The sequence below is a fragment of the Macaca thibetana genome, chromosome 12 (assembly GCF_024542745.1).
Source record: "Macaca thibetana thibetana isolate TM-01 chromosome 12, ASM2454274v1, whole genome shotgun sequence".
In the NCBI taxonomy this organism is placed as follows: domain Eukaryota; kingdom Metazoa; phylum Chordata; class Mammalia; order Primates; family Cercopithecidae; genus Macaca; species Macaca thibetana.
Genome location: NC_065589.1, coordinates 86,516,199 through 86,530,091, shown reverse-complemented (window position 1 = coordinate 86,530,091; position 13,893 = coordinate 86,516,199). Strand labels below are relative to the sequence as shown.

Genomic DNA, 13,893 nt, shown 5'->3' with positions numbered 1-13,893 from the left:
CCCTGGGTGTGTTTACTAAAGAGATTCTGTAGTTATGGAGTTGAAATTTGGGAAACACCAAATTCCAGGAAGGTGGATCAGCTTTGCAGTTTCTGGTTTGATTTGTTGTTGGGATTTCCAGTGTTGCATTAAAACTGTAAATCCCTGAGAGGCTGTAATGTGCAATAACTAAAAATGTAGGGCAAGTTTAGGTGCAGCTTAACTCAAGCTTAAATGGTTATTGTGTCCCTTGCTCAAGGCAAATTCATTTTAGTTAGGGTGGAGATTTTTTCAGAATGAGGTAGATAATTCTGTGGCATTTTCCAGTTCTTATTCAAAGATTCCTAATACATTGTAAAGGCAAACTATTCTTTTTCTTTTTTTATGTGGGTCTTTTACTGTAGTTCATTAAAGATGAGAAAAGTTGTATAACGGGAAAATCACTCAAGTAATGGTCAGATGATATGGGATTTGGTCAAATGTCAGCTATCCATCTGCATGGTGCTCCTTGGAATTCTTTTTTTCAAGTCTCTTTCTATCATATGCGTGTACACACACATTTTTTTTTTTTCTAATTACAAGTATAGTTCATGCTTATTTTAGAAATCTAGAAAATAATGCACACAAGGAAGAAAATAAAAATGATTCATAATACTACCATTCAAAGATGAGATTTTTAACATTTTTGAGTATATTCTTCTAGCCTTCACTTGTGAGTATATATGTGTATGCACATATACTTTAAAACAGAAATATATATATGTATATGTATACACATAGAGACACTGTTTTATTTACTTTTGTTCTCTTCATATTTAATTTTCTACTTGTCCATTACCCCATCTCTATCCAGAGTGTAATTAACGCAGAAAGGATTAATTCCTACAAGGTAAAGAAATTCTAGAATGTCTAATTTATTTAAGGGTGTCCACTTATTTTTAGATTTTTCTTTATTATGATTCTTTTCAGTATGGAGGTGTTGCTTTTTCAAGTCAGAGGAGGTTAAGGGGATGTTGATGGCAGTCATTTGGCATGGTGAGTGACTTACCCCTGCTGTCCAGTTTAGATGGGAAAAATGGCAGAAGGCCTTGGAGTGCCAAAGGCCAGGGTTATGGGTCCAGCAGTGCCATGAAAAAGGGAATATAGGCCAGGTACGGTGGCTCATGCCTATAATCCCAGCACTTTGAGAGGCCTAGGTGGGCAGATCACAAGGTCAGGAGATCGAGACCATCCTGGCCAACATGGTGAAACCTACTAGAAACTACTAAAAACACAAAAATTAGCTGGGCATGGTGGTGCGTGCCTGTAATCCCAGCTATTCGGGAGGCTGATGCAGGAGAATCGCTTGAACCAGGGAGTCGGAGGTTGCAGTGAGCCGAGATCGTGCCACTGCACTCCAGCCTGGTGACAGAGCAAGACTCCATCTCAAAATAAATAAATAAATAAATAAAATAAAAAGGGAATATATAGACGATCACAATCTTTTATGTGAGGACACTGAAGTCCAGGGAAGTTTGTTCAGGCTGAGACTATTGTAGGGTAGACTGACATTGCTGAGTGCCCATTCTGTGATCTCTGCAGAGCACTTGGCTGCCACTGAGTATTATCTGAAAAGCACGCCATGTTGCTGGTAGCTGCTAGACGAATGACCGAAGGAGTAGGCTCAAGTGCACTAGGTGAGGTCAGGCCTGAAGGTCATTGGATTGATACTGGAACCTGGCATTTTGACAGGAATCCTATTAGAAATGCCACTTAGTCACTTGCCTCCTGACTGCTTCATGGTAGGAACAGAGGCTCAAACTATGGCCAAAATTTTTTGGATTAAGTTTAAGTTTTACTTAATATTATCCCAATTTTATCTCAGACATTTTCTCAAAATTATTTCAAAATTTATAGTTGAAGAGAGGCTGTTGAGTATAAATTGCTCATGTACTCTGCTGAATTCCATCAGCTATGTGATTTGACTGACAACAGTGCGATCCTAGCCCACTGGGGTCTGGTGAATTGCATCTGCTCAGCCAGAGTGTTCCTTGAGCTGGAATTGAAATGAATGGCCCTTTAGTTTCCAGTGTGATGCCAACACTCAGGCAATTGACTTTTCCTCTTCAGGCTCCAATAGGGGGAAAATTATGAAATAAAATGGGGATAGGCCAAGCATCCTCAAGATTCAAACCCATAAATATAAATAAGTGTAATTAATCATATGCAGTCTCTCTTGCCTATTAAATCTATACTCAACTGGGTCAGTAAGCTTCACACAGCTCTCAGCTTCCTGGCCTGTGGTTAGTGGGAAATGTTCTGGGTGCCTCAGCCTTTTGAGATGTGACATAGGGTTCTTTTCTAATACGGGTCCAGAATCAGTTCAAATTATAATGAGTTGTGGGGCAAGAAAAGTCACCTGCAAACAACCCCAGCCCAAGGGGAAATAGAAATACAAAAAAGATTTCTGCTGTTGGCGTTTAAGAGGCTGTCTTAGTTGACACTGTCTGTTCATTGTTACTAGCCTGTTAGACTGAATGAGATGAACAGTCTTTCAAGTATGTAAGTTCAATACATATTTACATTCAAGTTTATCCCAAAAGTATTTGTTTCCCTGTTATAGAATCTTGTTTTTGATTGCAGTTGGCATTTTTGCTTGTTTTCTCATTTAATTTGTTAACTCTTTCCCCCTCTCCCGTTGTGTCCTTTTTTCTGTACTTGCATCTACTCATTATGAACATGGCTAATGGTATCCTAATGAAAAAACAACTCTCTCTCTCTCTCTTGTCTCCTGGGGGTCATTGGTGTCATTTGAATATGCCAAGGACAGCACCCTGTGACTGGCAGGTCCCTGGCTGTGCCTGTAGGAGTAGCTGTGTTCCTGTAGGCAAGCAGCAGATTATCACTCTCTCTCTCGCTCTCTTTTTTTTTTTTTTGAGAGAGGGTCTCACTCTGTTGCCCAGGGTGGAGTGCAGTGGTGAGATCTCGGCTCACTGTAGCCTTGACCTTCCAGGCTCTACTTTTACTCTTATTACCCTAAAAGGCATCCTCTATACTGCAGCTAGGGCATTTCTTCCTTTCTTTCTGAAATATAAATTTCATTGTATCATTGTACTGATTAAAATCCTCCACTGACTTTTTCTGTTTGTTTATGAGATAGTGTCTCACTTTGTCACCCAGGTTGGTGTGATCATGGCTCACTGTAGCCTCCAACTCCTGTGCTCAAGCAATCCTCCTGCCTCAGCCTCCTGAGTAGCTGGGACTTGTTACCATGCCCGGCTAATTTTTCTATTTTTTGTAGGGACAGCGTCTCACTGTGTTACCTAGGCTAGTCTCAAACTCCTGACCTCAAGCAATCCTCCCACCTTGGCCTCCCCAAGTGTTGGGATTACAGGCATAAGCCACCACATCCAGCCTATGTCAGTTATCCTCTAACCTATTATTTCATCTTTATTTGTTCCTAGTAATTCTCACTTTCAAAATATTTAATTTTTATATTTGTTTACATGTTTATTTTTGTCTCTTCCAATCCATGAGAGTAGAGGAATTCCCAGGCCTTGGAACAGTGCTGGGGATCTACCAGGCATTCAGTCAGTCCCAGTTGAATGAATGTATGTTACCTGAACCAATGCTTCTCCTCCTGTCTTCTCCACTTGGGTAGGTCCTTCAGGGATACTTTCCTGAGTATTTGATGGAACTCTTGCTTTGGTTATATTCTAAGACATTACAATTTTAATCTTTCCTTTGCTAATGGCATGTTTTTAATAAGCCAGTTCTCAAGGAATTTTCGTTTTTTAGGAGCAGCAGATGGGTTTTTTGGGTCCATTTATCTGCAAACATTTCTTTAAATCAAGGAGAGCACAGAAAAACTACCCATTGGGTAGTTAGTTTCATTCACAGCGTGTATAGCAAAATCCAGATGTTTTATGGTAGGCTCCACTAACCTGAAACACATAAAAGAAGAGGGTAAAAAGGTCCCTGAAAAGTTAGAGCCAGAACATTGAAAACCAAGTGTTAAAATTCTAGTAAGTAGCTCCTTTAGCCTTGCTTAGAGCTATTTACTTGTATTTGAAACACAGTTAACTAACTTGGCCCTCATTTTTCTAACCACAGTGGTAACAATGATAAGTTAATGGGTGCAGCACACCAACATGGCACATGTATACATATGCAACAAACCTGCACATTGTGTACATGTACCCTAGAACTTAAAAGTATAATAATAATAAAAAAAGAAGTGATCTCAAAGATAAACAGGGAAGATTATCATCAGCCTGATAGTTTGGAAGAAACAGGAAAATTTTATAAAGCTGAGAGAGGAAGAATTCATACAGGAACAGACTGGGGCTTGGGACCACAAAGTAAAGGAGTTAATAGTGTTATCAATCCTACTATTCCTGAGGCCATCACCTTATCATAGCATGTACATATGGATGGCTGTGAGTCATCAATAATTGAATTCATGGTTAATATTCTTTATTTAAAAAGCCAAAGTGTGACTTACGTTTTTGAAATATAGTATTTTAACCCAAAAGAATACAGACAGATTTTTTTTTTTTTTTTTTTTTTTAACTGTGTACTCCACTCAGATGTAAACTCTTGGAATGCAGGGATTTTTTTGTGTGTGTTCTCAGTTGTTTGCTCAGTGCCTGACACATGATGGATGATCAGTAAATAATTATTGAATAAAACCATGAATGCAAATTTTAATTATCTAGCAGTGCTCAATAAATAGGACATTAAGAGAATGCCACATTTAATGCATGAGGGTTGTTTTCCCCTCTGCATCTATTGAATGAGGAAAAACCATAAAGTAATAAACTTTTAAAGTTAAAATAGCTTTGGACATTTTGAAGGCTAACTCATATATAGTTGGAGTGAGGATCAGCAAGTTCAAGTGATTTGCCTGAAATCACAGAGGAAGTTAGTGGAAGAGACAGAATTACAAGGGAGTCTTTCCTTCCAGAATACCCCCTGGTGATTTTCTTTTTTAATTTAGAGTTTTAGGAATACAATATAGAGAATTATATATTTTTGGGAAAGAATATAGAGTTCTTTTTTTTTAAAAAAAAAAAAGATCAATGACAGCTTTAAAAGGAAAATTGAGTGGAACCCTTTATTTTCTCTATTTATGCTATATAAATTTTAGACCTGTCATCTCTGTGGTATTAGCTGTGTAATGTTGAAACCCAGCATCTTACGCACAATGACTAGACTATAGTACTTGAATGCTTTTCATGAGGGGGTGTACCAGCCCTTTTAAAAAGAAAAGAAATATCTTTTTCTTTAGTTTGGAAAGGATGCGTCATTCAACTGGGGAGAGTAAGATCTTATGACCAAGACCATTTTAGCCAAAATGACTGAGATAGAAATACAACTTTCGTTATTATTTTTGCGTCGGTGAAGGAAAACAGTATATTTTCTTCACGTTTTTTGATGTGGGGATGGAGCATTTAGGAAATACATTGTTTTCACATACTTTAAATGGGAATTTTGTTAGCAGTATGAATTACTTCAATCTGTTTCGCTCATCTGATTCTTATTTCCTTAATGAGTCAGATATTTTTAGGAAGTGGAATCAGTAAGCTAAATATTCTAATACGTGGTTATTTTGACTACAGTACATCTCAGGTTTCCTTTTTCATGTATGCATTGTATCTGTGCTTTGGCTCTTTGTTGTAGTTCCATTTATACTTGTGGATTATTAGATGTATGAGGAGTAAATTTTACATGTAAATTTCAACAGGTTATAGGAGAAAAAAGAGTACAGGATGGAAAAAGTAGTCAGCTTTGTTTCCTAGGGATCTTCTCGCTGTCAAGGAAACAGAGTGACTGGTCTCCCCACCCCAGCGCACTTCTTGGTCTCTTGTTTTTTTGTTTTTTTTTTTTTTTGAGACGGAGTCTCGCTCTGTCGCCCAGGCTGGAGTGCAGTGGCCAGATCTCAGCTCACTGCAAGCTCCGCCTCCTGGGTTCACGCCATTCTCCTGCCTCAGCCTCCCGAGTAGCTGGGACTACAGGCACCCGCCACCTCGCCCGGCTAGTTTTTTGTATTTTTTTTTAGTAGAGACGGGGTTTCACCGTGTTAGCCAGGATGGTCTCGATCTCCTGACCTCGTGATCCGCCCGTCTCGGCCTCCCAAAGTGCTGGGATTACAGGCTTGAGCCACCGCGCCCGGCCTTCTTGGTCTCTTATAACTCTCAGTCACCGCTAATACCTTACATATATGTGGAGTGATGTTTGTAATAGAGCTGTATTCAAGTTGAGAACTTTCTTTTACAATGTGCAAGTAAATTAACTGAAGTTATTGTGCTATAGCTAATTATTATTGAAAACTCAGTCATAATTAAAAAAATAAGCTCAGGATTTCTTAAGCCATCTTCAACAGATATTTCCCGAAATACATTTCTAATGGCATATAATGCAATTGCAAGAGGAACTTTTGAAAGAATTGGTACATTTTTTCTTTTTTTTTTTTTTTTTTGAGACCGAGTCTTGCTCTGTTGCCCAGGCTGGTATGCAGTGGCACAATCTTGGCTCACCGCAACCTCCACCTCCTGGGTTCAAGTGATTCTCCTACCTCAGCCTCCTGAGTAGCTGGGACTACAGGCACCTGTCACAACGCCTGGCTAATTTTTGTATTTTTAGTAGAGACGGGGTTTTACCATGTTGACTAGGCCGGTCTTGAGCTCCTGGCTTCAAGTGATCCACCTGCCATGGCTTCCCAAAGTGCTGGGATTACAGGCGTGAGCCACCGTGCCCTGCCATTTTCTTCTTGAGTGATAAAAATAATGAACAAACACTAAGAAAATTAAAGTCAGATTTTCAGTTTTGAAAGCTTTTCAGTTATGTTTGTGCTTATTACATTGGAAGCCTAGTTCTCTTCAGATGTAATATCTTCTACATCTGTGCTATTTTAAAAAGAAGAGATTTTAGAACAATAATCTTGAAGTTTCTTAAGATTTTTTTTTTGTCTTCAAAGAAAAATGCCTAATTTAGTAGATAGTCTTTCCTAATTCATAGTGGTATATTTCACATAAATGTACGCTGTTTAAAAACAACAAAACAGATGTCTGATTAAGATCCAGGTAAATGGAAACTTGATTATCTGAAGCACCCTTTTCTCTGAACATGTTATTTAATTGAAATTGTTTTATGGCATATTTCTTCTGAAGAGAGTTAAAGTTCATTATTGCCCTTATATATATAAAACCATTTCATCTGATTCACAGTGCCTCAGCAGTATTTTATAATATCTAAGGCCTTTTTAAAGCACACTAATTTATATGGTGAAGTGGACTTTCTCTTCTTTCTTTTCTTTTCTTTTTTTTTTTTTTGAGATGGAGTTTTGCTCTTGTTGCCTAGGCTGCAGTATAGTGGCGTGATCTCGACTCATTGCAACCTCCACCTCCCGGGTTCAAGTGATTCTCCTGCCTCAGCCTCCCAACTAGCTGGAATTAAAGGCATGTACCATGCCCAGCTAATTGTGTATTTTTAGTAGAAGCTGGGTTTCACTATGATGGTCAGGCTGATCTCGAACTCCTGACCTCAGGTGACCCCCTCACCCTGGCTTCCCAAAGTGCTGGGATTATAGGCATGAGCCACCATGCCCGGCGTGGACTTTGTTTTCTTGCAAAACATTTTACAGTATGTATTCAACAGCCATGATTGTCGTTACTCTGTAAGGCTTTGTTAGTTTTAATAAATTTTGAGGGAAGGCTTGATATGTTTTAATCTTAAGACAGACATTTAAAACTCTTTGATTTGCAGCTTATTTTCTAGCAAGGTAAAGGACTTCCTTTCTTCCTTCCTTCCTTCCTTCCTTCCTTCCTTCCTTCCTTCCTTCCTTCCTTCCTTCCTTCAAGGTAAAGGACTTCCTCCCTCCCTCCCTCCCTCCCTCCCTCCCTCCCTCCCTCCCTCCCTCCCTCCCTCCCTTCCTTCCTTCCTTCCTTCCTTCCTTCCTTCCTTCCTTCCTTCCTTCCTTCCGTCCTTCCTTCCGTCCTTCTCTCATTCTATTACCTGTGCTGGAGTGCAGTGGTGCCCTCACAGCTCACTGCAGCCTTGAATTCCTGGGTTCAAACAGTCCTCCCACTTCAGTCTCCTGAGTAACTGGTACTACAGGCATGCGCCATCATGCCCAGCTAATTAAAAATACTTTTTTGTAGAGACAGGGTCTCGCTTCCCAGGCTGGTCTTGAACTCCTGGCCTCAAGGGATCCTCCTGCCTGGGTTTCTCAAAGTCTGAGATTATAGATGTTAGCCACCCACCACTCCAGGCCTTTTTCTTGTTTTGATTACTGAAGTAGATTCTATAACAGCATGTAAAATGTAAAAGAGCATTTATGCTGCCAAAGGAATGTCAACCATTATCTTAACCCAATAAAGGGTTAGTAAAGGGGCAGAAAGACTGAAAGAAGCACAGGACTAGTATGGTCTGTTTGACTAATGAACTTCTTTTGAATGTTATCAGTGCATGTGTTTCATTGATAACATTCCTGCCTCCTCAAGGCAGATTTAAAGTTTTTTTCCCCTGTTGTGCTATCTCTTTTTCATGCTAAGTCAACCATTTCTTGTTAGTTGATATATAAATGCAAGTTTGTTTAATTCCATACTAGGCATGTTATCTACTCAGTTCTTTAACCTGACTTGTGTTTTTATAAGGGATTGGCATTTTTGTGAAGGAATGCTTCAAGTTTTCACTTGGGAGGAACATTTTATTTTGGGGCTCCTAGGGTTACCCTCAATTATGCATATGGTAGGCAAAGAAGGCAGAAATATATTTTAATGGAATATTAAAGATGGGATTGTACAACTTTAAACACAAATCCGTGAATATATCTAGAGTGATACAGAATATATATTAACTGATTTTAAAATGAATTTAAAATGGAATACAAATTCACTTGGATGCACTAACTATAGTTCTTTATGACTTTTATAGCAATTGTATGGAAAGCAAACATAATAGAAAGTATTCTATTATGGATTAAGCTGTGATTATTTGCATTTAATGCATATAATGAGCTTCATTGATTTCTTGTAATTCTATAGTGAACCTCATGAAATAAAGAAAAAGGGTCAAATTTGTGACTATAGTTCCCGTGTGCATTTTAGAAATGTTAGAAAGCATATTATATGGCAGTTGCCTTGGAAATGGCGTACATTTTGTAAAAAATTGGGTCTTAAATAATACATCACTACTAGAGTGCAAACATATATCCATGTGTTCCTCTAAGGCTCCCTCCCTTTCAATCCTTTTTTGTTTTAGGCGACTTTGTGAAATAAATGCTCGATTAACAGTTATGACATTATATATTAAACTTAACCCCCCCATCACACATCAGAAATCCTCATGTAATAATGTTTGAGATAAATTTTTTATAAACAGTGACTTTTAACTGGCTCACTTTAAATAGTTATTGACCTTATTTTCTCCTTCTTTTGTACCTTTTACTTGCATTTTTTGAACTCTGCCCCTGAAACCAGCTCAACCCGTCTCTTAGCCAACTTCTCCTGTCAAGCTTCCAGGCTCCTGCCCTCCTTTGAGGCTGAGAAGTGGTCCTGGGCCAACCTCTTTCTCAGTCATCCATAGCTGTGGGTTTGCTTCTAAAATGATATAACTGACATAAAGGTGACCCAGGGAGACAAATAATTTTCTAGCTTTCAACTATGTGAACTGGTATAAATATAGTGTTTATTTTCTTTCACTTTCTCTTCGTTTCCTGATTTTTTTTTTTTTCCTCATTCTTCTTTATGGAAATACTCTTCCTCTGTTCAAATTGTTTACTTTCTCTTGGGGTGGGCCCTTCTGGCAGTAATTGCCTGGGGAAATAAATGGATTGGAAGTGAAAGAACCTGCCCTTCTTGGAAGCAGACTGGCCTTTTGATAGGTGTGGAAGTCAGGGACAGAGCTAGAGTCTGGATGCCTTCCCAGGAATGTGTGAGTGTGTTGCTTTAGCTTCTTCCGCCACAGTCCAAAATTTTGTGTATTTAGAACCTGAGGATCATGTTTCACACACTTCTGTTGACTTTTATTTGGTTCTTTGATTTATCTTGCATTATCAGGATAATGGTTTTCTCAGTGACTTCGGAAAAGCCCTTTTGTTTGTTATTTGATATTCTGTTTAGTGTATATATTCTTTACAACTATAGGTTGTTATTGTTGTGTTTGTGTGTTTTTGCTTTTGATATAATAGAGGAAAGGCTAAAGAAGGTGAAGGAAGGATAAAAGTGTCTTTTGTTTTCTTAGGACTTGATACATTCACTTCTTTCCATAGGGATTGTCTTTTGTGAAGAACCCTTGGGTCAATTTCCTGTCCCGTCTTGGCCTAAATCCTTTTTAAAAACAACAACAAAAAAGGAGAATTCACTTTCAGTTTACAGACTACACCTCCTCTCTATTTCCAGAGAACAGGCTATGTGACTCTTCTGTTTGCCTATTTTGTTCATTTAGGTCTGACAGCTTTCAAAAAGTACACTCGAGGGCTCTCTGTGTGTTTCTGTAGGAATCACACGTGTAAGATATATGTGTGTAAGTCCTTCTCTGCTTGACTGGGGGGAATGCATTTGCAGGCAGAGTACTAGTCATGATCCCCACGGTAAAGTAAACCTTGGGGAAAGGGTAGTACATGGTGTGCTTTGATTGTTACTTGGTGTGTCTGAACTATGAGATACCTCCTTCAAGGGGATTGTACAAAACATTTGTTATCACATTAATTGGAATAATAAAAGGTTTGCTTGCTAAAACACATCTAGTTCAAGCCACCCAGAGATCTTGACTTCTATAGTTAAAACGGTGCTGCTGGGAGAGAAGATGCTTTTGAGCTCACTCCTTCTTCTGTTTTACTATGGACTTGCTGTGAAGCTGTCTGATTACAGACTCGTTTGCTAGGACCTTCTCTGATGAGGTTCTGTATGCTTATTTTGTAAGACTCATGCACTTTTCTTCAATAAGTCACTGGATTCGTATGCGAGTGTGAGGCCTGACCCTCTGAGTTGTGCCTTCCATGGGTGTGACAGTGTGACACGACTCAAAATAGTTGAAGGAGTGGGTTTTGCATGCACAGCTACAGGAGCGGGTGGCTGCACAGATGAAGTGTAAGGAGCATTTGCTACCTTTGGACCACAAAAGGCTTAGGTAAAGGGCTGAGTTGATTAAAGGGCTACCTCTAGGTTACATCTTGGGGTTTTTATTTAATGTTTGAAATGCATTGTACATCTAGATTTCTCAGTGTAGGTGATTGGAAGAGCATGGATCGCTTTTGTTTATTTTTAATTTCTTTTTTCTTTTTAATTTTTCTGGGTACATAGTATGTATACATATTTTTGGGTACATGAGATAATTTGCTACAGGCTTGCAATGTGTAACAGTAATATCAGGGTAAGTGGGGTATCCATTACCTTAAGCATGTTATTTCTTTGTGTTACGAGCATTCCAACAAACACTCTTTTAGTTATTTTAAAAGGTACAATAAGTTATTGTTGACTGCAGTCACCCTGTTCTATCAAATACTAGATCTTATTCATTCTAACTACATTTTTGTACTCATTAACCATCCCCACCCCAACCTCACTACCATCTCCAACCTTTGGTAGCCATCCTTCTACTCTCTGACTCTTTGTCTCCATGAGTTCATTTGTTTTTATTTTTGGCTCCCACAAATGAGTGAGAATATGCAAAATTTGTCTTTCTGTGCCTTACTTATTTCACTTAACATGATGTCCTCCAGTTTTACCCGTGTTGTTGCAAATGAAATGATCTCATTCTTTTCTTTTTTGAGACGGAGTCTCGCTCTGTCACCCAGGCTGGAGTGCAGTGGTGTGATCTCAGCTCACTGCAACCTCCGCCTCCCAGGTTCAAGTTATTTTTCCTCCTGTCTCAGCCTCCTGAGTAGCTGGGATTACAGGCGCCCACCACCATGCCTGGCCAATTTTTTTGTGTTTTTAATGGAGACGGAGTTTCACCATGTTGGCCAGGCTGGTTTCGAACTTCTGACCTCAAATGATCTGCCCACCGTGGCATCCCAAAGTGCTAGGATTACAGGCGTGAGCCACTGTGCCCGGCCTGATCTCATTCTTTTTTATGGCTGAATACTACTTCATTGTGTATATGTACCACATTTTTGTTATCCATTTGTCTGTTGATGGGCACTTAGGCTGATTGAAAATCTTGGCTATTGTGACTAGTGCTGCAATAAACATGGGCATGCAGTATGGGATGCCTTTATGTCTTGCTGGAGAATACATGCCCCAAGCCTTGTTGTTGAAATTACTCTTCTGTAATTGATGTTTGAGCTGTACTCTCTGCCCCTCCACTGGTCATGCTTGTAAGGGATACAGAGAAATATGCTTACTTCTATGCTGGTATAAGAATGAAAACCCTGAGAAGTTCCCATTTTTTCCTTAAACTAATGTAGAGCATGGGGATTAGAAAGGTAATTGAGGTTTCTATATAAGAAACCACAAAGATAGGAGAGTTTTTGTAAATATAAAGGTATTACAGGAAAGGGGTCCCCGTCCAGATGCCTAGAGAGGGGGTTCTTGGATCTCATGCAAGAAAGAGTTAAGGATGAGTCTATAAAGTGAAAGTGAAGGAATAAAAGAAGGACTACACAGGGCTGCTGGTTGCCCATTTTTATGGTTATTTCTTGATTATATGCTAAACAAGGGGTGGCTTATTTTACCCAGCTCCTATTCAAGATGGAGTTCCTCTGGTTCACACGCCTCTGACAAAGGGACCCAGGGCTTATTCCACAGAGGAGTGATAAATGTATTTGCATGGATTCTTTTTTTCAACATTTGATTTTTTTTTTTTTTTTTTTTTTTGAAGACAGGGTTTTGCTCTGTCACCCAGGCTGGAGTGCAGTGGTATGATCATGGCACATTGAAGCTTGACCTCCTGAGCACACATGATTCCTCCCACTTTGGCCTCTTGAATAGCTGAAACTAGAGGTGTGCGCCACCATGCCCAGCTAATTTTTTAAATAGAGATGGAGTCTTGCTTTGTTGCCCAAGCTGGTCTTGAACTCCTGATATCAAACAATCCTCCTGCCTTGGCCTCCCAAATTTCTGGGGTTACAGGTATGAGCCACTGGCCCAGCCTATTTGCATGATTCTTACTTATGCTAAATTTATATTTTGATAAGTAAGGCTGCTGGAAGAGAGAAAATAAGACAGGAAGATGAGGAGGAGAGTGAGTACTTTTTAGAGATTTCAGAGGCCAGGAAGTGCGATCTGGTTCTGGAATAAATTTGCTTATGCATAGTTGCCTTGCCTATGAATGGGAGGAGGCAGAAGTGGTGGGTGCACTCAGGGATTTACATGAAGTAGGATGTGAGGAGTTGTTCTTTGTTAAAAGTCACTGTCTATAATGGGTGCCCTACAAGGACATCTACGAATTCAGCTGAGCCAGATGAGTTGCAGCAGTCAGGTACAAACAAGGGTCAGCAAACTTTGAGAAGTGGCAAATTTAGTTTTTGTTTGCTAGCAGTAAGTACATTTTATTGTGTAGCAATTACATCTGTCAGTTTTAGGCAAAAGTTTCCCAAGTACCTATTACTCTTAGGAGTTTTAGACCCAAATATCCATCTGTTTGCTGTTTTCTGTGAGTAGATGTTCTATCAAGATCTCAAATTTTCTTAGTTGCAAGCTGAGCTTCTCTTCTTCCTTAAGCCTGCTTCTCTTTCTGATCTTAATATTGAAATGTTGGGGCCATTTTCCAGCTGCCCGAACTAAAACCGCCTACTGTGTTCAGTCTGTTCCTGCTGCCTCCTGTAGTTGGTTGTCAGGTCTTGTCATGCTGTCTAATTGAGTGCAGTCCTTAGAGAGTTTTGCAAAACATCCGCCTCTAGATTTGCACTCTTTAATGTTGCCTTAAACCAGGCGCTCCTCTCACATGGGATCTATTTCATTGCCCTCTAATTGGTCTCTCTGTCTTCTT

The 13,893-nt window shown here is 39.4% G+C and overlaps 1 protein-coding gene across 4 annotated transcripts in view; it reads left to right on the top strand.

The window, feature by feature from the left end:
* GPD2 (glycerol-3-phosphate dehydrogenase 2) overlaps nucleotides 1-13,893 on the top strand; it is a 150,080-nt gene that overhangs the window by 22,767 nt on the left and 113,420 nt on the right. Inside the window, exon 1 of one of the 4 annotated variants that reach the window (XM_050752470.1) lies at nucleotides 12,780-13,034. The exons of the other annotated variants lie outside the window; for them this stretch is intronic. The gene's annotated coding sequence lies outside the window, so the exon portion shown is untranslated. Of the gene's footprint in view, nucleotides 1-12,779; nucleotides 13,035-13,893 lie in introns of those variants that run through there. 4 annotated transcript variants of the gene reach the window in all.